Genomic DNA, 25185 nt, shown 5'->3' with positions numbered 1-25185 from the left:
GAGTGGTATAAACTGTTGACTTTTATCCTTCCCTGTCACGAGTCGCTTATTCTTTGAAGGATCTTTACCTGGGAAGCTTTCAACTGCTATTGTCATGTGAAGCCTCTCAGATCCAGAGATAAAACAAAATTAACTTTTCAAGGACATGGTGGTCTGGAAAGAGGAAAGTTTATTAGGAACTAAACATATATTTAAAAATCTAAAGCAGTCCCGTATTGAATTTAAGTTTTGTGAACAGCCTGTTTCCTCCCATACATCTCTAGGGATTGTATCTGAAACTACAAAACAAACAAAACAAGACAAAAACTCACAAAGCCTCACAAAACAAATCATCTGCATCATTTCTTCCTTGGATTAGCCCTCCGTCCATTTTCATATCAGTTAATATGCAATTGAATGGGTTCTGAAAACCAGTTATAGGCACCACACACTTTTTTCTAAAAATTTCTTAAGTGTGTTTTATGCCGTGCAAGTCATGGTAAAACTACTGTTTTCATATCAATGAATATAAATTTCCCCTAGAAAGAAGGGATTTCTTCTTTTCAAAAGCTCATTTTAAAGCTAGCATTATTCAACATTCACTTGTAATATAAATATCCACTGGAGATTATTATCTTCAATCAACAGTCTGAGTTCACCAGGAACAGGTAACCAACAGGAAACAACACTGGCCTCTTCACACACCCGTGATCACACACACACGTGTCATTCTCCACATGTTAATTACTGATGAGATTTGGAGGAAATGCAGGCTGGCTTTCCGCTAAGGGCAGATACAACTACCATCAGCTGAAGAAGAACATTAATAATAATAAGAAAATTTAATATGAATATAGAGTAAAAAGTAAGGCAAGACATTAGGCTCTCTCATACATTTATTCCACCTGTATTTATAAAACGCCTACTCTGTAAAATGCTTTCTAATTACATATACCTCGTAACCCATTTCCATTTCATTTCATTCTGTCCCTGCAAGTTGACTAGTCCATTATTTTTTAATCAAGTCTTAACCCTTTAACTTTCTAATGAGATGCCTTAATGGACTGTTAATGGAGTCTTAGCCATTTTTTATCCTTATAATTCCCTCAATACTCACAGAGACGGAATTAAAACTATTCAGTTCAGAGACATAATTTACACTCTTATATCATTTTATATAATTGACTGGTTTGAATCCTTCGCGGGCAACCATGTCTGAGCGCAGCTCCCAGGTGCTGCTTCTCTTTCCATAGCATTTTCTAACAAGAAGGCAAATATGTCTGAGTCACAGTGAATCAGTCAGATTATATGTCAGAAGTTTGCAACAAGAGCGAAAAAGAAGCTGAAAAAGAAGAAAAATAAATCAAGGAAAGTCTAGGCCTCACTAGAGAACCAAAGCATTGAACAGATACAGATTATAGAGAACATAAATAATACGGTGAGTTTTAGGAAGATATTAAAGAGCTAGTTTCTTGTGCAGCCAAGTTCATGACAGAGAGGAGGTTTCTGGATTCTCAGTCCAACAGATCTTCCATTACTGTATTCTGCCATTAATGTCAACATACAGAAAAATAGATCTACAGTATGGAATAATTACATAAATTCTTTAAAAAAAAAGAATGAGGGTAGATAGTTGATTCTCCATAAAAAAGCAATTTTTCATTATCTAATTAGATACCTGCTCTTCATATTATTATACTTGCCAATTCCAACTTTTTAGCAAATTTTATATTCAAGTAAAATCATCGTCCACATGGATTATTTTTTCTTTCCTTCCTTCCTTCCTCTCTTCCTTCCTTCCTTCCTTCCATCTTCTTCCTTTTCTTTTTCCTTTCTCTTTTTTAAATTTTATGTATTTATTTGAGACAGAGAAAGAATGCAAGAGAGAGAGCACAGCAGTGGGGAGGGGCAGAGGGAGAAGGAGAGAAACCCCCAAGGTGACTCCCCACTGAGTGCTCAGCCAGACACGGGGCTCGATCCCAGGACCCCGCGATCATGACCTGAGCCAAAGCAGACACTTAACCGACTAAGCCACCCAGGCACCACCCCCCACCTTTATTTTTAAGGTTATGGATGTTTTCTACCTTAGCAGTTTCTGCTATCAACAGGAAATAAGATGGTATGAACAACTGGTCAGTATATAGATACAGACTTTGTGGGAAAAGATTCCATAAATACACATTCTTCTTTGTCTTTTGTGTTCAAGTTTTCACCTCAAACGGTAATATCTCTGTGCCTCAGTGGAAGTGAAAAGGTCAGATGTATGATCAGCAACATGTACACAGTAACTGCGCGGAGCCTGCGCTTGTCACCTGTACTGTTAGTTTCAGATTTAAATGAGCATCTCCAGCATCGCCGACCTCCCTGTTATCCCTGTTAAAACCTAAAGGATGTATTTTTTACTTCTTCCTCTTCTTCATCGCTCAGAATTAACTGATCATGACTTCTTACTCATTTTCTCATGAATAATTTTCAAATTTTTCCTTCTTTTCCCTCACTCTTACTATTCCTACCCTTTCCTACTATCTATTCCCTGGATGATGGCAATATACTTTTTTTTTTTCTGTGTTCCTAGATTCACTGTTTATGCACCACACCCAGTGCTCCACGCAATACGTGCCCTCCTTAATACCCACCACCAGGCTCACCCATCCCCTCACCCCCTCCTCTCCAGAACCCTCAGTTTGTTTCTCTCATGGTTCGTCTCCACTCTGATTTCCCCCAATCTCTTCTCCATCTCACAATGTCCTCTGTGTTACTCCTTATGCTCCACAAGTAAGTGAACCATATAATTGACTCTCTCTGCTTGACTTACTCCACTCAGCACAATCCCCTCCAGTCCTGTCCCTGTTGATACAAAGGTTGGGTATACATCCTTTCTGATGGAGGCATCATACTCCATTGTATATATGGACCACATCTTCTTTATCCATTCTTCTGTTGAAGGGCATCTTGGCTCTTTCCACAGTTTAGCAACTGTGGCCATTGCTTCTATGAACAGTGGGGTATATAAGGTGCTTCTGTTCACTCCATCTGTATCTTTGGGGTAAATACCCAGTAGTGCAATTGCAGGGTCATAGGGAATCTCTATTTTTAATTTCTTAAGGAATCTCCACACTGTTTTCCAAAGTGGCTGCACCAACTTGCATTCCCACCAGCAGTGTAAGAGGCTTCCCCTTTCTCCACATCCTCTCCAACACATGTTGTTTCCTGTCCTGTCAACTTTTGCTATTCTAACTGGTGTAAGTTGGAATCTCAATGTGGTTTTGATTTGAATCTCCCTGATGGCTAATGATTACAAACAAGCAATCTTAAAATTTATCGGCAGAAAAGACCTCAAATCGTTAAGGAAATGTTGAAAAAGAAAAACAAAGCTGGAGGCATCATGTTGACTGATTTCAAGCTTTACAACAAAGCTGTGATCACCACCAGCTGTGGTACTGGCACAAAAATAGACACAGAGACCAGTGGAACAGAGTAGAGAGCCCAGATATGGACCCTCAACTCTATGGTCAAATAATCTTCGACAAAGCAGGAAAAAATATCCAGTGGAAAAAAGACATTCTCTTCAATAAATGGTGCTGGCAAAATTGGACAGCTATGTATAGAAGAATGAAACTCGACCATTCTCTTACACCATACACAAGGATAAACTCAAAATGGATGAAAGATCTCCATGTGAGACAGGAATCTATCAAAATCCTAGAGGAGAACATAGGCAGTAACTTCTGTGACATCGGCCATAGCAACTACTTTCAAGACCTGTCCCCTCAGGGCACCTGGGTGACTCAGTGGGTTAAGCCTCTGCCTTCGGCTTAGGTCATGATCTCAGGGTCCTGGGATTGAGCCCCACATTGGGCTCTCTGCTCAGCAGGGAGCCTGCTTCCCCCTCTCTCTGTCTGCTTCTCTGCCTACTTGTGATTTCTGTCTCTGTGTCAAATAAATAAAATAAAATCTTAAAAAAAAAAAAAAGACACGTCTCCAAAGGCAAAGGAAACAAAAGTGAAAATGAACTTTGGGACTTCATCAAGGTAAAAAGTTTCTGCACAGCAAAGGAAACAGTCAACAAAACAAAGAGGCAACCCACAGAATAGGAGAAGATATTCTCAAATGACACTATAGACAAAGGGCTGATATCCAACATCTATAAAGAACTCCTCAAACTCAACACCCAAAAAACAGATAATCATGTCAAAAAATGAGAAGACATGAACAGACACTTCTCCAAAGAAGACATACAAATATATATATCTATAAATATGCAATATATTTTTAATTGTTCTTTTTGGCCCTAAAGCCCCATCTCCTTGCTACAACTGAGAAGAATTACTTTGACGGTACTTAAGAGTATGTCCAAGCTCCTTAGTCTCTCATACACAGTCTTCTGGGATGCTATTTTTCCAGTGTCTTCCTTTCCATTATACTCCTCACCCCATTCCCATGAGAACTAAGCTCACCTCTGACTTCTACCAACCTTCACTCAGTTGACCTTCCACTGACTGTCATTTGGTTAACTTCATAATGTTTTATCCAACTTCCTTCTGGCATCACTTCTTCCAAGAAGCTCTCACTGGCTTCCCAATTCAGAGTTAAATAAGCTATCTTCTGAACTCTTAGATAATATTAATCATTACTCTAATGACACAGAGCCACTGTATTCAAATTATCTATTTATATGTCTGCTTCTTTTCCAAATTTGCTAGTCTGCTTTTTTAGAGGGAAAAAGTCTTCTTAAACACTTAAGAAGTATCTAATTCTTTACTCAGTTAAGTAATTAATGAGATGTCCTAAAAAAAAAAGAAATGACATGCTATGAAGATTTTTTGAGAGAAAAGATTCCATGCAGACAGGAAAATAGCAAGAAAGATTTCACAATGGCAGCGGGACTTGAAATGAACATCATAAAATGTGTGAAATCCAATAAGCAGTGTTCCATGAAAGGACATGTCAGAAAAAGATGTCAAACACAAAGCTGAGAGACTCGTCAGGAAACATGATGTAGTCCAGCTTAGCAAAAAGGAAGCACGTGGTTGGTGTAACACAGCAGTGGAAGTTAGGGCTAGAACAAGAGGAAGAAGGATTTTTACTGGCAAACAAGAGATACTGACTTATATTCAATAAAAAGAGTAAGAGCGATCATTTATTCAATTTGTACTGTGTGCTACACACAATTCTCACCTCTTTAAACGTGCTCATAAATAATCCAGGGATAGGATTGTTATCTATTTTATAGACAAGGAACCTGAGCTAATAGAAGTCAAGCGGTTTATCCAAATCACACCACTAGTTAGCGTAAAACCAGGATTTAAGTCTAGGCAGGTCTGGATGGGACACTCACACTCTTCAAAATTCTAAGAATTTTAAGTCAAGGAAAGAGAAACACAATCCTGAGACTGGTTTATTTTGGGCCAACTCAAGCCCCTGTGCAAGTTCTCACTGTCTTGGACTGGCTGGTTGAAACTGAGATTCAGTCGTGGCCCAGGATGAATGACACCAGGAAATACATTGGTGAAGTCAAGTATCAGCATTCTTGAGAAGTGCTATTACCTGTATAGAAGAGAAGGCTGCGTGAACAAACAACTCAAATTCTCACCACCTCTACTCTTACTACAGTGCCTCGTCTCCCTCTCAGTCTTCTGAGATGTTCTCTACCAGTTGGTTGAGGAAGGAAACATTTGGCCTTGGCAGGCAAACACTTGATATGTTGGAACCACGCCCACGTGGATGGATAGGGCATCCCGGCGCCCTCAGAGACGCCTAGAGGGACATACCTTAGGGAAGGTTTATCTTGGGCTGTCCTTCAGGATGTGAGCTATGCTTCCAACCATGTCCAGTAGGAGAAGTTCCATCTCCCAAAGCCACACTACCCGGGCCAGGCCTGGGAGCCAAGGAGTGTCAGTGGTATCTCTCCTCACCTACCTACTGCCTCTCTCATAATGTTGCTTCCTATCCCTGAAACTTCAATGTCTTGATTTTTTTTTTTTTTAGAGATTTTAGCTCTATACGGTAGACTGATCATTTCACCAAGACCAATGATCCCCTTGTGCAGGGAAATAATAGAACACCTTGAGTATTTGTTCAGCACATGGCTGCCCAATCAGAAACAAGTTCCAGTTTTCCATATGTATGTATCTGATGATATATATACACGTATCATTCTGCTCATGCTCCATTTGCTAGAACTTAATCACGTGGCTATACAGAGAGTATTTCTAGTCTCACAAATGGAGCGTGAGCAGAATGATGGGTGCAACTTCCAGATCAAAACCTTTAAAAAGGAAAATTCTGAACTTTGCTTCCTTTTCCCCCATGTTTGCATGGGCTCGAATTCACGGCAGTAGTGCAGGTGAGTCAGTTGTGACCGTGCAGACAAGACCCTAAGATATAACAAAACCACCAGACAGAACCAGATTGATGGGACCCCTGGATAACCTTATTAAACAGAGATACTACTATGTTCTAAACTCCCTGCCAGCTCTGGACTCATGAGAGAGAGGAGTACGATCTTGTCTGAGCCACTCTGGACTGGGGTGTCTCCTGTACAGCAGGGTAGCCTGCACCGGAAGCTAAAACAGTAGCCAAAGCAGAAGACTTTCAGCCAAGAAAATGAAGAGGGTCACATTGCAATAGCCGACAAGATCTGGTCATTCCAGGGTCCACATGTCACTGAACCAGTAGAGGGAAAGCAGAGTTACTGTGGTGACTCAGCTTACTTGGGTGATTAACATAACTTATGGGGAAGTAGAGGCACTGTTCTACTATAAAGGCAGGAAAGAGCATGTTTGGAAAACCACAATCTTTGGGCTTGCCTCCCAACCCTGACCACGAGGAGGTGAGCTGCCCACGGAGAACAACCCCTGCTTTTCTTATGTACCATCTGAGGGGAAAGAAGTACGGAGCGAGCGGCGTGATGGTTAATTTTACGTGTCAATGTGGTTGGGCCACAGAGTGCGCAGAGATTGGGTGACCCATTACTCCTGGTGTGACTGGGAAGGCTCTTGCACGAGGTTATCATCTGACCTGCGAGATGAGTAAAGCTCGTGGCACTCTGCCCTGCAGGTGGTTCTCTTCCAACCAGGCAAGTCTGAATGGAACAGAGTAGCTGCCTCTTGTATTAGAAGGAGGATCTCCTCCTGCCTGACTGTTGAGCGGAGACACATATTTTCCAGACGTCCGACTCGGACTGAAATATGCGGTCTTCTGGGGTCTTGCAGCCGTAGGCTTCAGGTCCAGAATTTACATCCTCGGCGCTCTTGGCTCACAGGCCTTCAGACTCAGACTAGAACCGCGAACCTTCCCTCCTGGGTGTCCAGCTTCAGAACTGCACATCTTGGACTTCTCAGTCTCCCTCATCACGTGAACAAACTCCCTGGGACAAGCTCTCCGCAGAGAGAGGGACAGAGAGAGGAGAGGGAGGATGGCAGACCCTGATCCTATCGGTTCGGTTTCACCGGGGAACCTGGCTAATATCGGTGGTGAGGACAGGAAGTTAGGAAGTCTCCCTGTGCCCTCATGAAACTTGAGAAAAATAGGGCTGTAGAAGCTACCAACATTTTCTTAATTGTTGTTAAGTATATCAGAGAATATACTTAAGAATCGGTGGTGGTACATTCTGGATTCAGCAGACAGATGTCCGACTCAGGAAGCTTCCTGGTGGTGACGGAAACGGCCACTTCCTCAGATGGCCGCTTCGATGGAGTGTCATTCATGGCCACTCGCCCCTATACTTCAGTTTTCAGGCTGCCATGAATGCTCTGTGTCTCTTAGATTTAGTTGTGCATTTCAATGACCCAGTTGGTTTGGCACTCAGGGGTACGTAACAAGCAAATTTCTTTATAATAGTACTATAATTTTTTTTCTTACCATCACTCCGTTTTGATAATTTACTTGACTACATACCCGATATAACTAAGAAATCTTTAATGTCAAAATTTCTGTGAATCAAAAGTGTGGGGGTAGAGAATTCAGGAGAGAGATCAGGACTAGTGATTTAAAAAAAAAAACAAAAAGAGAGAAGAAGAAATGATTAAAGTGGAGAGTGTCTGCAAACACCAGAGAAGGCTACAGAAACAGGAGAGAAAGCCCCAGAGTGGAATTTGTGGAGTAACAGAAGGGAAAAATTAATAGTAACAAACAGTGAGAGGGACGCCTGGGTGGCTCAGTGGGTTAAGCCGCTGCCTTCGGCTCAGGTCATGATCCCAGGGTCCTGGGATCAAGTCCCGCATCGGGCTCCTTGCTCAGCAGGGAGCCTGCTTCTCTCTCTCTGCCTCTGCCTGCCTCTCTCCCTGCTTGTGTGCTGTCTCTCTCTCTCTTCCTCTCTGACAAATAAATAAATAAATAAATAAAATTTAAAAAAAAAAAAAACAGTGAGAAATAGAGGGCTATCAAAGTTGTGTCAAAAAACAAAACAAAACAAAATAAACAGGGTGACTGATTTCTGCAAAAACGATGAAGGGCACAAGTGTTAAATATTGCCAGCTTACCAAGGAGGATGAAAAGGGACTAAAAAGGGACTCTCCTTTGTGTCACTGTGTCACAAGCGACCTGGAAGAATGAGGATCAGTTATCACGGAGTTAAGGCAGAAGATGATTATTGAGGGCTAAAGAAGCGAGGGTAGGGGGGCCTGGGTTGTTCAGTCACTTAAGCATCTTGTCTTTCGCTCAGGTCACGATCCCAGAGTCCTGGGATCGAGTCCTGCATCGGGCTCCCTGCTCAGAGGGGAGCCTGCTTCTCTCTCTCGCTCTCCCCCTACCCTGCTCCTGTTTGTGCTCATGCTCTCTCTCTCTCTCTCAAATAAATAAATAAATCTTTAAGAAAGGGGGGAAAAAAAAGGAACATAGGGTAGAGCAGACAATGAAGTACTGAGGTGGCGAAATGTTCCTGTTTGGAAAGTTTTATTTAAAAGACGTATCACAGGGGTGCCTACGTGGCTCAGCCAGTTAACTGTCTAACTCTTGATTTCAGCTGAGGTCATGGTTCCGGGGTCCTGAGTGAGTCCACGTGGGGCTCTGTGCTCAGTGGCGAGTGTGCTCGAGATTTCCTCTCTCCCTCTCCCCATGCCCTCCCCTTTGCATACACACACTCTCTCTCTAAAAAATATTAATAATAATAATAAAAAATAACACATACATACATACATACAGAAATGGTGCATCATAATAGGCCAGTTCCCTGAAACAGCATGGATAAAGGAAAATTTCTATTTTGTTTTCCATTTCTAAATGAGGGAAGCAGGCGTGTGTATAAACAAAGGAAAAGAGGTGAGTGGGGAGAGAACAGTTGAAGATTCAATAGAAGAGAGCATAATTTAGAAAGAAGGGCTCCGGGGCACCTGGGTGGCTCAGTCATTAAGCGTCCGCCTTCGGCTCAGGTCATGATTCCAGGATCCTGGGTTCGAGCCCCGCATCGGGCTCCCTGCTCAGTAAGGAGCCTGCTTCTCCCTCTCCTCCCCACTCGTGCTCTCTCTTGCTATCTCTCACTCTCCCTCAAATGAATAAATAAGAATGTTAAAAAAAAAGGGGGGGGTTCAGAATAAGAGGGAAGAATCATGATGAGGAGCTGAGAGGATGCAGACCGTGCAGTCAGAGATGAGAAACAATGTTTCCTTCCAATAAAACTTCATTTACCATATAGGTCAAAAAAAACCAAGTCAGGGGTTGAAAAGCACAGCCCTGAGAACACAGTCAATAAATTGTTACAAGTTTAGGTGGTGATGTGGTAACTGCACTACTCATGGTGAGCATTTCCTAATGTATATTACTGCTGAATCACAAAGCTGTACACTCGAAACTGATATTATATGTCAGGGATACTTTAATTAAAAACAGAAATATTAAAAATAAAAACAAAATAATCATTAAAAAATAATTTAACCAGTAAATCTCTTAGGATTAAATATCTCCACCTTCTCTGATCATCAAAAGGAATACAGAACCATAATCTTGCTGCTGTTGTTGTCACAACGATGCTGGGAAACTGTGCCATACCATTGACACTCTGGGAGAACAAGAGTTCATTGCCACTCTAATTACAATTCAGAACCACCGTGTACCTTCCCGGAACACAGAATTGAAGAATACTGCAGTCAGAATGGACCCCACAAGAGAGTGTGGAGTTCTTTACTCCCCATTTAAATTAAGGTTTTAAGAGAGGTCAGCCACAATCTAAGCGCAGCAATTCTAACTGAAAAACAACCATAAAGAAAAAAAAAATGTTCTCTCTTCCAAATACACTTCAAAACTAGTTCACATAAAGCATGGGGTTCAGAGAGAATTTTCTAAATCCATATACCTTCAGTTAATTGGCAACAAAGTCTCAATTATGTGTGTTTGATGGAACAGATCTGGGCAAAAAAGAATATATCTGCTACTTCAAGGTCAAGTATGATCATAGCACCTTTGTCTTAGGACATTATTTCCCTCTTTCCAGCTTAAATGACACGGCTTAAAGACCCACACTGAATTCAGCTGCATTCTCCTTCATATCCCTTCATGATCCATCCCCATGGTTTAGCTTTAAATGAGTGACTTAAAACATAACACGGTTTATCAAAAGGGTAAAGGTATTCTCAATCCTACTTTGGGGGCCTTGAGGACGGAGAAGCTATTACGTTTGAGTTTCTCTGAGAACTCTTCCAAAAGCTACAGTCTTCACCAAACTCTGTCTGGCAGACCCACAAATCAGAGTGCGGACGACCACAAATCACACACAAACAGGAATCCGGGGAAAGGCAGTCTCCTGCGTGTAGTGTTTTGACCACCACTGAGTCTCTCAAGAAGGGGCCTGCATCTGGAACACTTCCCACCGAGAGGTAAGGAGCCCACACAGCTTGTACCGGCCTTAGCACTTCCTATGGCAAGAGCGTCCATTCCTTGTTTCAACCTGAACAAATAAAGGCTCTTTTGTTCTGCTCAAGGGTGTGTGTCATACGGCACCTGACCAACCGCACTGCTGCTGCGTCCTCTGTGAGGAGGACATGAGGTCCTCCCACTGGGGCATGAGGCAAGGGGGTGCGCCTAGGTGAACTGCCCTATGCTGGCTGTGGAGAGACACCTCCTGGCCATGAGACTGAGAGCCACTATTCAAGCTAATTTGTTGCTCTCTCTTCTCTAAGTAAGTGAAGTCTTATTCTAGATCAGTGCCTTACTGCATTGCGTTTTCCTTGGTGACCTCAATACCAAGATACAAGGATCAGCAGTGTTTGGACTTCCGTTCCTGGTGGTTGGCATGATGGTCTCTGTCCTCTATGGAACTGAAGGAAGCCCCCGGCCCTGCTACCATCCCTGGAATTGATAATCAGTGTCCAGTACTCAGCTTGATAAGAAAGAGACTTAAAGAAAAGCGTTGGTTTCCAGTGCTAGAAGACATCTATGGGGCAGCCTTTAATTAATCAGAAACCTTTGTATCTTTCAAAGGCAGACCATGCAACCAGTACAAAACTGAATGACCAGTTTGGAATAGGAGACAACATATTAGTCGGCCAAAGGAAGTACACTCAAAGCACACTCCAAGATTGCCAAGTCCTTCAAGATTTTAAGCTGCAGGTTCTCTATTAATGGAAGTATATTTAGCATTCATAGAGTTAAATCAATAAATAAATAAATGTGAATCATCTCAGAGCTTGGCAGTCTCTGAGATGGTGTCCGTCTCCTGGAATTCATAACCTTGTGTAAATTCTCCACACACACACCCTAGCCCCAAGTGTGGCCTCAACTTAGTGACTTGCTTTTAACTAACAGAAATACAGTAAAAGCAAGGGAATGTCATTTCCTCAAAAGAAGTGGTGGCTTCCATTTTGGTGCCTTTTCTCACTCCTTCCCTCCTTCACTCTGTGGGAAGACCTGACATGAACGGCAGTCTGTGAGAAGCCTTGCTCAGGGACACACGGCCAAGCCATGTCCAGATGCCCAACCCACCAGAATTTGTGCAAAAATAAATGTTTGTTTCAAGCTTCTAGGTTTGAGGATAGCTCGTTACACAACCACGGATGACTAACACAATCTCTAAATTCCTAATGTTAGATTTGCCCTTAGGATAAGCAAGACATCTTATTTATTTCTAAATAATTATTTGAATCCAGGCACTCCTCCCAGTACTTTACAAATACTAACTCATTTAAGCTTTACGACAGCCCTACAAGGTACAGTCTGTTGTTACTCACTTTGTATAGAGGAAGAAACAGACATCAAAAAGGCTAAGCCACTTTTCCAATGTTCAGCACTTCTAGGGATAAAATGTAGAGGGCAAGCTTTTGACTAAAATGCTATGCTGCCTCTACAAGTCAATACACATTGGTCATTTTCATTGTTATTTAGACAGAAACTTCCCCTATAATAAACTGCCTGCAACTGAAATGTTCTAGTCAAATAAATAGTCCGTGAGTTCCTCAAGACAAGGATCTTCTCTGTACGCTCAGCTTCTGCCATAGCACCTAACACAGAGCGTATGTTCAGTACCTGTTTGTTGAGAAATATTGACTTAGGGGATGGATCTGCAGTGGGGTCATGTAGAGAGGAGGTCACTGTATGGGAAGTGAAATACCCTGCAGCTAACTTTACTGCAGGGCATCCCGGTGATTATTTCAACCTAGTCTATAAAAGGAAGTCCAACCATGCGGTTATAGATACGGCTTTTCCAGCTGCTTCTCTTTACTGCCATTTTGTACCAGTTGGAACAGAAAGTTATTAGCTGGTCAATGACAAAAAAATTTATGATCAATGGAAGTAATCTGGAAATAATGGAAGCTCACTGAGGTACTATGGGATGTTATTACACTGTTAACATTCACGCTGTATTATATCTCCTATATTCTTTTTTAAAGTGAAATCAATTGGTTCTGGATGACACCTCATGAGATTGTTTTGAAGAAGGGGTCTTGAAACCTCCCAAACTTACATGTTCAGTTTTTTAGATATTGTAATTTAAAAAAAAAAAAGTATATGACAAGAAAAAAAAAGGTTCACATTTAAAATTTTTAATTAAATTCAACCTAATAAAAATTAAGATGAATAAAAATAGAAAATTTTAAATTGATAAAAGTTACTCACTAAATGGCAACTGTCATTATTTTCATGTATTTCTTACAATACAATTAATACTTCTCTCCCTAGATCACCCAGAATACAAAAGAAAGCAAGGCAACCTAGGCTGAACTCAAACTCAAACTCAGAAGGCTGAAGAAGAGAAGGGGGTGGAAAGAAGGAAGGAAGGAGGCAGGGATGGAAGGAAGAGAAGGAAGAAAGGAAAAAGGTATGGATTTTTCTGGGGCTTTCACTGTCCCCCACTCTTTTCAGTCTCCATTGGCCCAAGGAAATGAGAGTCAGCAGGTTGGATGGACATGGATAGTTAACTGTTTCACACTTAACATAAAGAACCACTGTTGAGGGGAGTGAGCATTGCGTAGAGACACATAAACCAGTGGTTCATCTCTAAGACAAGAGTTCTGCATTTATGAATGTTCCTTTCTAAAAAATTATTAACTCTAAGTTCAGCTATGATCTAATACAAAAGAAAGAAGAAAAAAATTCAATGGTGTAAAGTTCAGGGAGAAAACACAAGAAGCAAGAAACCGAGGAGCCTGTGAGCTTTAAATGGTCCGCAGGAGAAGATGTCCTATTGTTTGCATCTGGATCACTAGGTTAACTGCTTTATTTGGACCGCAAAAGGATTTGGTCCACAGAATTAAAGGAGCTCCTTTGTGGTTCCCTAAGAAAAGCTGAAGATATGCTTTCTTTCTGTCTCAGAAAAAGAAGGTATTTCACAAGACGGAGTCAGGACTGGAGGAAGCAGGATGGGGACGAAGATTGCCTCTCACCCCTACATTCCACATACCATGTGGACGCTCTAGCATTTGAAAGTCCACCTCGTAAAGAGAGGCTTGAAGATAAATCCCCAAATGCCTCTCAAGTCATCGAAAAAGAAAAATCTCTTGCTTAGTTCTCCAATACTGTAGAAGAAAATACAGAAATGTGTTGTATATTAATGCCAACATGATTATCGGTATGTTATGTAGCTGTTTAGAAATACGGTAACTGTGTTTATTATCATGAATTCACAGAGTAGGTATTTCAAAAGGACCCAATAAAGCATATTTTCACTTTCCACATTTACTGCCATATTTTGCACCTATTCAAGGACTTCATTTATTATCTGATTTTTACTAAGATACAATGCAGAGGTCATATATATGTGTTGTTTTATACTAGTAATAAGCCCATTAAGTGAGAGACAATATATAGGAAACAAAACAAAACAAAAATGAACAGGTTGGAGGAGAGGAGGTCAGCCGTCCACACAAGAAATTTCATGCTTCAAAATTAAATACTGAAGTTAGTTGCTAAACACTTTGCTTCTTGGCAATAAAAGCTTTCCTCCACTAGAGCACTATTATAAATAATATTTGCAAATAGTTTTATAATTTCCAAAGTGCTTTCAGATTTCTTTTAATCCTCACAAAAGCCATGTAAGGTGGGCGCTACAGCAGCCTACTTGACAGATGAGAAAAACAGCTCAAAGAGCAAAGCGACTTGTCTGTGACTACTGCATTTTTTCCTTTCAAATCTCATTTTTACTTCTCATTCCGTGCTGCCTATAATTAAGGACTATCCCATGCTCAGGAGGAAAAAAAAAAAACTGAGGTGGTTAGTCACTAGTAGAATATCCTTTCCTTAAAACAGGTATCCCCAAAACTTACTTTGCATAAAAATGCTATCCCATGCCAAATATGACCACTAGGTACAAAGGGAGAATAATTACCACAGACTACAATACAAATGACAAATGTGTGTATAGATAGCAGAAGAAACACAATTAAAAGAAATAAGAAAATGGCGGTAGGGGAACCAAATGATTCTGCTATATTCAGAAATACCCTTTGGTGCCATTTCAATTTCCAGACACTGGAAAAAAAAAAGAAAAAGCAGAAATGCATTTTAATGATTTATTTTCTCACATGAGACTGACCACAAGTGTGAAGATTTGGGAATTTCTGGTAAAAATAACAACTGCAAAAATTTGTATTTTTGTAAAATATTCTATACAATAGAACTAACAGTATAAGGAAATAGAGAGTGTCTGTTTTTTTCTTTCGCCAACAAGAAACTGGTGGGGGTTCTGGCTGTGAAGTTAACATGCACAGCAGAGCATGGGTATAAATTACTATGCCCTTAAACAAGATTGTATCAACTATGTCTCCTTTAAACAGGAGTCTTAACTATTAGGATACTAAGATCTTAAAGTTAAAAAAAAAAAAAAAATCCTGGCAAAGCTGCATAGAACACACAGAAAGACTATAGAACTGTTGAAAGAAAGCAAATTAAGCCAGCCACGTGGGTCTGGGTCTGAATTCAATGACAGGCTTGATATTCCGAATGTGCCCCTGGAAAAACGCCTCCCATAACCGGGGAAGAAACCTGTGGGGCATAGTGGTTTATAATAGCAGTTGTGAAAATATGAAAACCCCACATTTTTTACAGCTCAACAAAAATGCTTAAAACCTCAGGGGCTGCAGACTCTGAGGGGGCCTTTCCCTTTTCCAGTGGGACACCTGGAGGAAAACTGGAAGCCAGAGAATTACTATAATCCATGTCAGCATCCTAAAATCAGGAAGTCAAGTGTCACTGCCCACGGTCCGTCTCTGATACTACATTCTAACTCACTATATATATATATATATATATATTTTTTTTTTTTTAAGAATTTATTCAAGTATTTGTGAGAGAGAGGGCATAAACAGGGGGGAGGGTGTCAGGAGAGGGAGAAGCAGGCTCCCCGCTGAGCAAGGAGCCCAACATGGGGTTCCAGCCCAGGAATCTGAGATCATGACCTGAAATGAAGGCAGACGCTTAACCCACTGAGCTACTCAAGAGCCCCTTGTAAGTCCCTGTTTCTAAACTGATTATATGCAGGTCTTCCCCGACAGACTGAATGTAATTCAGGAAGAACAGCCATGAACAGCCATCAGTTGACCCTTACACCTTGTGTGCAGTTAGGAGAGTGGAGGTACACACAAGACACGAAAATGTGCCAGCGTGGGGCTTTACGAGTTTTTGCACGCATCTTTTTTGTATTATCTGAATTATATTTTAGGATGTCTGATGCCTCCAAAGCTCAGCCTTCAATACCGTAGGATACTGAAACGGGTGTTCTTCCAAGCTAATAGTGGAAAATACTCTCAGATAGCTAGGTCAGCTTCCCAACTCTGTTCTTCTTTTCTTGGCCCATAATATCTATTTATTCTTGAAATACTCAGGGACAGATTGAGCCATTGTAAAAAATGATAGAAAGAAAAGAGTATCTAACTTCTGTCCCTTTGCCAGAAGAGATTGCAACAGAACTTAACAGGAACAAAACTGGATAAGGGGCAGCCCAGACTGATAAAAGACAGTTTGATCCCCCATAGGCAGAGGCTTCTAAGTCTCCCCACGGCCCGGAAGGGTATCAAAGTTTCTAGGCTGGATTCAGGAAATCCAGTTAACATTACCTTTCAGCCTGAACACATGGTTTGAATATAATAGGTGGTTTTCATTTTTGTGTTATAAAGTCAGATGGTATTTTGAGATTTGACCCAACTATTCAGGAAAATACTTTCCCCGTGAAAGTAAATGGACAGGCATTTTTCCCTTACCAATCCATTTACTTTTCTAAGACGGATTCAACATTTCATTCCCTAGATCATATTGCATAATGTTTTCTTGTGTCTTTCTTCTTCATTATCAAAAGCCTTATAATTGTATCGTCATAGCATAGCAGAAGAAGTTACAATTTCAGGAGGTTACAGGCTATCGTGGTGATCACAGTCTCTGCCTGGGAGAGCTCCAAGTGCAAAAAGATTACTGTATAATAAAGATGGATTTGACCGTGAAGGATAATGAGTACAATGTAATACTGATATCCAGAAGCCTCTGCCCCAAAGTTTTTGCTTTTCTGGGCTTCTTTTCAGAAGTCTTCAAACTAAAGTTGTCTAAATGCATTGTTTTTATGTTTCTGCAGCCAAATATCTATGACTTTACCTATACAGCCAGAGCAAACACAAGTTGGAAGCAATTACCAAACTGGGCAAGTGACAACAAATCATACAGACCCATCAGAAAAGCTCTGCTTCTTTCTAGAAAGGAATTTTCCTTATAATCAAACAGATAAAGGCCTGAACTTCTTATTTTCCTTTGCTTTGGCCAAAAGAACCTGACAGCGAGGAGGTAAGATGGCACACTGTCGCTAATCCAACTATTCCCAGCCTAGGAAGCATTACCAAGTGGGTATTAAGAAAGCATGCAGATTGCCACTTTTTCAAGTACTAAAGCTCCAGTAGTTTGGACGTTTTTACATATCAGAACTATTATGAAATGTTATTTTCATGTTTTTACATTCATACCAAGTTTGAATCTGCAGAGACCATAAACAAGAACATGTACCATGTAAACTCTGTTTCATGCTATCTGCTATAACGGTTTTCTTTTTTTCAATATTTCTATTAAGATAGTTTTATTAGTATTTAATATTTTATTGATCTTTTAAGTAATCCCTACACCCAGTGGGGAGGCTCATACTCATGACCCTGAGACCAAGAGTCGCAGAGTCAACTGGCCCAGCCTGCCAGGCACCTCTATAATGGTTCTGTTATAACTTGGAGACTGAGTCCCTTGATTCTCCTTCATACCCAAAATAATATAAAATATCATATTTCCTTTTCTAAAAACGTGTCCTGTTCTGCTACTGTCATGGATATGGCCGGTCATTCCTTCCACAGGACCACTCATCCCTGATTTCTACCCATTATAAAAGTCTTTCAAGAAGCAGTTCATCTGGATCCTTAGACTTCAGAGAACTCTGTTCCAACATGGCCCAAGAGACTTCTCCAAACAACACCATAGCAAGGAATCAGAGACACAGCCGCACCAAATTCACAGAAGATCAACTCAAAATCCAAGCATTTGACCAAAATCCTTACCAGGTTATGCTACTAAACAAAGACTTGCTTTAGAAGCCAACCCTGATGAGTCTAGAACCCAGATTTGATTTCAGAATTGAAGAGTTAGGCACCAGTGCCAGAAAAAATCAGAAACCAATGAGGAATTAGAATCAAGCCAAGATGGAGACCACTTTGAAGAGAAGATTCAAAGCAGAGAACGACAGATGGTGTCAATCCAGCTACACTGCCTCACAATTACACACCCTCATCGCGGCATTTATGAACAACCCTTATCCTGGCATCAATACCAGAGAGCAACTTGCTAGAGAAATTAGCATTCCAGAGTCAAGAGTCCAAATTTGGTTTTAAAATCAGAGATCCAGATTCCATGTCCAGAGAAAAAGAGAACCTGATGATCAGGACCCAGAACGGAAACAAGACCAGGAATCGGATCTCTGGGATGAGAGATTTCAAGGTTCCACACCCAATGTGACCTTGAATTCATGACCCCAAGATCAAGAGTCACATCTCTACTGACTGAGCTAAACTGGTGCCCCTGAAGCAGGTATTTTAAAAAGTAAAATATCTGGTCAAATAGGGATTTCTACAAGGAGTGTGCTAATTTTATTTTTTTTAATTTTTTTTAAGATTTTATTTATTTATTTGACAGAGAGAGATCACAAATAGGCAGAAAGGCAGGCAGAGAGAGAAGAGGAAGCAGGCTCCCTGCTGAGCAGAGAGCCCGATGTGGGGCTCAATCCCAGAACTACGGGATCATGACCTGAGCCGAAGGCAGACACTTTAACCCACTGAGCCACCAAGGCACCCCCATGGTAATTTCAAACATTCTAAAATTTCATGCCCAGTCAATAAAGTTTCAGTCTGTAAAAATTAAAAAAAAAATAATAAAAGAATCTGTTCATCTGTTAACTCGTCAATGATTACCCCCAGGCAGATGAAATTTCCCCTACTCTGGGATTGTACAGAAATTTGGGCCACATTTGTAGTATATGTTACTTATTATATTTATTTAGTAATTTTCAAACTAATTAGAGCAGGCAAGGGGAAGAGGAAGAAGAGGGACACATACTCTTATCACCAAGAAATCATAATGAAGTGTGGGGAAGGCAGAAGCCTAAGAAATGTCCTCTATTTCTCTTTCAATTTTTGTCATCTCTGCTTGGGAGTCAAAACTGCCAAAGGAAGAGAGAAAATTCATCCCGTGTGCCTCTTATTTTGGGTGGTTTTGAAGTTTTCTTCTCCTGTTCATATTTTTCACATGTATTAAGTTTTCATTCTATGCACACTCTTTTTCTAATCCATAGTAAGGAAGTGAGTGTTACATTACGATGCCTGCTTTCTTTGAAATGAGAATTGTTTACTTTTCAACTCCTTAAGGGTTCACCTTATCTACATGAAGGCCCTGATTCTGTTCATGAGTTTATTCTTGGAATTGGTGTTTGAAGTTTCTCAATTAATTTTAAAATTGTAAGTTCATTTCCAAGCAAGGCACTTTCAGTGTTTTTCAACTATATCTGCTTTCTCGATCTCTTCCAGCATCTCAGAGGCTGGAACCATAGACCGACCTGTGTACTCTGCCTCTGGGTACCACCCTTGATCCAGGAGCAATGAAGCAGCAGCATATCTAATTTCAGCTCTTATTCTGAATCGAAATGAAAATGTCTCCTTGTAGGGGTGTCTGGGTGGCTCAGCCAAATCTGCCTTTGTCTTGGGTCCTGGATTCGACCCCCGCATCGGGCTCCCTGCTCAGCAGAGAGCCTGCTTCTCCCTCTCTCTGTACCTCTCCCCCCAACTCCTATTCTCGCTCATTCTGTCCTCTCTCTCAAATAAATAAATAAATAATCTTAAAAAAAGAAAATTTCTCCTTTTATAATATATATGTTGCTTACATTATCTAAACTACTTAAATTTATTAATAATGACTCCCAACTCAATATACACTTATTATTCTAGAGGTGTTTTTGGACATTCCTGTTTAAAAAAAAAAAAAAAGTACTCTAAAACCTCAATTAGGATTCTGCAAACTTTCTCTGTAAAGGGCTGGGTAGTAAATATTTTAGACTTTGTGGTGCATATGGTCTGGGTCCCAACTATTCAATTCATCCACTGTGTCAGGACAGTAGCATAGCCAATAAGTGAACAAAGGAGTATGGCTGTTTTCCAATAAAACTTAGTTAACAGAAACTGCAGTTTTAATTTCACGTAATTTTCCCATGTTTTAAAATATCTCTTTCTCCTGATTTTTTTTTCAACTCTTTAGATATGCAAAAAACCACTCTTCCCTCAAGGACTATTGTAAAGCCTGGGTTGACCTGATTTGGCCCATAAGGCAGACTTTGTCAACCCTGCTGTAAGGACGTAAGGAAAATCAGGCGTGGTGTTTGTAACCAGGAGGGGAGAAAGGATATGTAGACAAAATAGTAGACTACAAGATGCTGTAAGAAATGTATACGTTTTCAGGAGACCTCTGAGAAGGCAGGAATACAACTGCATAAAGTATCATGTTATGCATAATCCTAATGGTTAATGTGAAGGGAATATTTCCAGGAAAGCAAAAATGTGTATGTAACAGTAACAATGTAGGATCACAACTCAGAACCACCAAAGAATTCCCAACTGGATCGGTTAAAATGCAAGAAGGACAGACTCCGAATGAGTTACAGTAAGGACAGAAATAACGCAAAAGAGTACCATGTCTGCGAGGAGGAAGAGGACAGAGCAGGACCCCAGAGTAAATACACAACATAGTGGAAAATGACCCCTTCAGCCTAGTGCTCTCAAGCAAGGGATGAGTACCGGACGGGATCGAAGTAACTAGCCCAGGCAAAATGAATGCAAACTAGCGAACCAGCGTTCACACAGCAGGGAACGGACTCTCAGCAGCATTCCCAGACGCCGTAACTTAAAAACAAGAGCAGTGCACTCCGACCCACCTCCAAACACACACATGGGACTTAAATAAAAAGGATAGTTCAGTTCCAGGAAAATGCACAATAGAGGAGCCTGTTCAAACAGCTCGGAGTGAGTGAATGCCTAACACTGTTGAAAGAAACCATGCTGAGGAGAAATGGATTTGAATTCTTTATGTTAACAACCAAGTCAAAAGTCAGTCTAACCACAATTTTCTTTTTTTTTCTGAGAAGTACTTATTACTGCTGACACTCAGTTGTGCTGTGCACACAACGTGAATGAGTAGTTTATTCAGATACGAGTATTTGCTCTGTTAGGATATCCTTATTTAGGGCTAATCCATGATGATTTTCCTTTATCATAAATTTTGCCATTTTGAGATTCCAAACTTATTTTGGGCCTATGGCTAGACAGACAAATTATAAAGGGCTTTAACTTACTCAAAGTCAAAAACTGACTTTTTTATAGACCAGTGTTTTGATTTTCCCTCCATTCATAGGACTTATTTTCTTTTGATTTTCCTCTCTCTCAACCCTTACCTAACAGTACCAAGGCTGGAAATTCTCTTCCATGCTGATGTAAAACTTTTGTTCAGACACTTAGAAATTCTACACCTGCAAGCTTCACCTACTTAGCTGAAACTAGCCTGTGCTCCGTTTCCTTCCCCAGTCTCCACACTGGTAATGCCTTCCAGTAGATCACAAGGCTAGAGGGCTCATTCTTCTTGCCTTGGGGCAAGCTTTCACATAACAAGAGCAAAAAGACCTTACAAAGGAACTTAATTGTCCAATTATTAGATGTTATCAAAGCCTAATTAGGGGGAACAGAGTATACCCAGTGACCTCATTCTTCAGAGGTCAATGGGGAGAAAAACATGTTTTCAGCTAAATGCAACCACTTGCAAATTTTTATGTTAGCTTTCCCAACTTACTTCCTTTTAGCTCTCTACAGAATGTAGTGGTTTAAAAAAACAAGACAAAAAAACAAAAACAAAAACAAAAACCTGTAAATCAGATAGGTTTCTCTTTTTAGGCTCTGAATATCACCAGCTATTTTGTTCTTTTTATGACTATACAAATTTGGGTTAGGTATCATTGCCAATAAAATTCTTACATCTTATAGATCCCTAAGGAGAGAGTGGACTACTGTTACAAAGTACTTACTTGTAGAATCTAGCTCCTAAAAGAAATTTTGTTCAGGTCCCCAGTACATGCCAAATAAACTTTACGTTAAAGCCCCGGGGGTTGAAAGGGGAAGAGGAATGGAAATAGCATTTATTGAATTGTTTCAGGGTGCGAGGCCTCAGCCCTTGGGTGCTTTCTGTACGTTTCAGCGTTTGGTCCTCTGACCCTGGTTAGACAGATACCAAGATCATTTTACAGAAAGCCAGAGACTGATTTTCCAAGCTTACCCAGCTACTCATGGACAGTGCTGTGTCTCACAGGTCCAAAGTCTACATGCTTCCCACCAGAAAATTAAGTCCTACCAAACTGGAGAGTGAAAAAAAGTATCAGCTTTGGTAAAAAGAAAAAAAAAAAAAAAGGCAAGAACAGTTTTTTGAGGTGTTTTCGGTTTGGTTTGGTTTTAGTTTTGTTTTTTGTTTTCTGCAAAATTTATCTTTGCTGAAAATCTCACCCATTTTTCCAGGACCAAGTCACTAACCAGAAGGGATCTCGCCCTTCTAATACTTTCCATATACTTTTTTCAATCTGACCAGACCCTTAATGTGCCATGTTCACAATATGAGCTAAATACCATGGAGCCCCTACTTAGAGCTGCTGACCTCATACCTGTTTCTCTAATTTAATGGCCATAACGTCAACTCATCAAACGTCTGGGGAGTCTCCTGGCCAGATCTCAGACTGAGTAACAGCCCTGGGTTATTGGTATATCCTCCATATCCTTTTTTCTTTTTTTTTTCCTTGTATATTTTATTTTTTTATTTTTATTTAAATTCTAGTTAGTTAACACGCAATGTCTCCATATCCTAATTCCTGTCTTTGTCAGCAATCCAATCTCGCTCAACTCAGCAAGATCCCAACAGTTAAAACCAGAAACAGACCAGACTGCGTCACTCATGCTGTGACTACAACCTATTACTCTTATTTCCTATCACACTTTTTGGAGGCACTGACCAAGATGTTTTGCAATGACCAGACCATTCCAACCACATGGCTAGAAAAGCCCTGAGAGCAAGAAAATGCCTAGAAGACCACACACCCTACATGTTCCTTTTCCTGCCCGGATGGCGCCCTAAACACATTTCAACCCCCACCTATGGTCACGTGCTCTCTGCCTGCTCCCTTGAAGGTATCCCCCAGGTATACTCCCCTTGAAGCTCTCCCTATAAAGCGCCAGGCATCCATCTTGCTGGTGAAGAGTTTGGCTATTAAGACTCGAGCTTGCCATCTCCATCAGCTGCCAATCCCTGAAATAAATTTCTCCCTTTCTCTTTTCCACTTTCATCTCTTGAATCATTGGCTTCTCTTGCAATGGGTTTATCTGAGTTTGTCCAGCAATAGTGTTGGCAAGCCCAGCCAGGAGCTCTGCTTTTAACTTGTCCAACCCTCTTGGGATCCAGATGGAGCAATGTCCATGGCAGGGTGCCAGGTCTTATCCATTCATTTTTTGAGTTAGCAGCTATGACAAATCATAACATCTTTAATCCTTTCTCCCTACCAAAAAATGGAATTTGGAGAAGTTTGCTCAAAATAGTAATAATCATAATTTGATAAATATCATACATAGCTGTGCTTCTAAACATGTTTCACAGTCCACCATATTTACACATGCAAACCGCCAGGTAGATGTGTGGGGCCAGAGAATGAGGGGACCTGGGTCCTGCTCTGTGGGGAGAGCCTAGATCCAGCAGTGGGGTCAGAGCAGAAATGGGTAGATGGGGCCTCAAACAGCCTTGCGATTTCTCTGTGTGAGCAGGGACAGGTGGGAAAAGGACCTATCAGACATGTATCAGAAACAACCTGGATGGTGGAGACCATTCTGCATGATGGACAGTTCACCTCAGCACACAACTGTAGAGGCAAAGACATTAAGGTCAGATCTTCTCTCCCCAGCACCCCTACCAAAGCCCTGTTACTCTCTAAGTTCCCAGAACATACACTCAGTCCTTGAATTAAAGGAAAGGGGGAACTCAAAGTAGACTGGGATACATCTTCTGGGGGAAACAATTGGCTCCAAGTATAACTTTTGTTGAACAGAAAATCAAAACACACATTGCATGTATGAGTTGTAAGTGCTTTATAGGCTTTAACTCAATTCTCAGAAAAAGCTATAATTTTTATTACCAATTTACAAAGTGTAAACAGAGACATTTTGTAGAAAAGGAAACGAAGTCAAATAACTTGCCCCAAGTCATACAGCAAATAAGTGGCAAAGTTAGAATCTGACTCAGGTCATTGTCACTATGTATTATTAGCCACCACTAACACATCAACTGCTCAGCTGCCTGCCACCTTTCGCAAGTGTTAATTCATAGTTCTGCTTCCCAAACACTGACAATAAAGTCCTAGTTCATAAAACTAAAACAACAACAACAACAAAACCAACAACAACAAACCTATAATAAAAAGGGTCATTAAAACACTAAATTAATTAATTAAATCAGAAGTATATTCACGGGTCATGTAACATTCCCTAGAAAATTCAGAAGCCAAAATGTACATTATCAATATATTCAGTAGTGGTTTTTTTTTTTAAAGATTTTATTTATTTATTTGACAGACAGAGATTACAAGTAGGCTGAGCGAGAGAGGAGGAAGCAGGCTCCCTGCTGAGCAGAGAGCCCAATGCAGGGCTTGATCCTGGGACCCTGGGATCACGACCTGAGTCGAAGGCAGAGGCCTAAACCACTGAGCCACCGAGGCGCCACTCAGTAATGTTTTATAACTATAATCCATCCATTTCACTTTTTAATGCATATAAAAAGAAAGTATTAGTAAGCAACCCATCTTTATAATAACCTCCCAAGCATCCACATAAGATTGTGTTTAAAGATATGATTTTATTTTCTTGTGGGACAAGAAAGAAATTGTTCTTTAATTAAAGCTCTATTTTTCAGATCAAGACGTTTTAGCTCTCGTCATTGGTCATCTCTCTTTTAGAAAAGACAAGAAGAAAGATCCAGCTTTAGAGTCCTGCATTTTCTTTCAAATTTAACTATTTCCAAATGGAAATTTTTTCCCCATTGGTATCATTAGCAAAATTAGAACTAACCAGAATTAAAAACCTGCTCTTCAAAATCATAACTAATGCAAATCTAAAACATGTTGTTGTCACCAAACTGAATTAGAATTGTCTCTGCTGCAGAAGAAACTGAAACTTCAAGTAACCTTATATATTTTTAAAC

At 40.5% G+C, this 25185-nt stretch overlaps 1 pseudogene; it reads left to right on the top strand.

The window, feature by feature from the left end:
• Nucleotides 1-17816: 17816 nt before the first annotated feature.
• On the top strand, nt 17817-18395 carry LOC116874938 (annotated as a pseudogene).
• The last annotated feature ends 6790 nt before the right edge of the window (nt 18396-25185 follow it).

The sequence above is a fragment of the Lontra canadensis genome, unplaced genomic scaffold, assembly GCF_010015895.1.
Source record: "Lontra canadensis isolate GAN:19392208 unplaced genomic scaffold, GSC_riverotter_1.0 scaffold39, whole genome shotgun sequence".
NCBI lineage: Eukaryota > Metazoa > Chordata > Mammalia > Carnivora > Mustelidae > Lontra > Lontra canadensis.
This window is presented reverse-complemented; position numbering and strand designations above follow the sequence as displayed.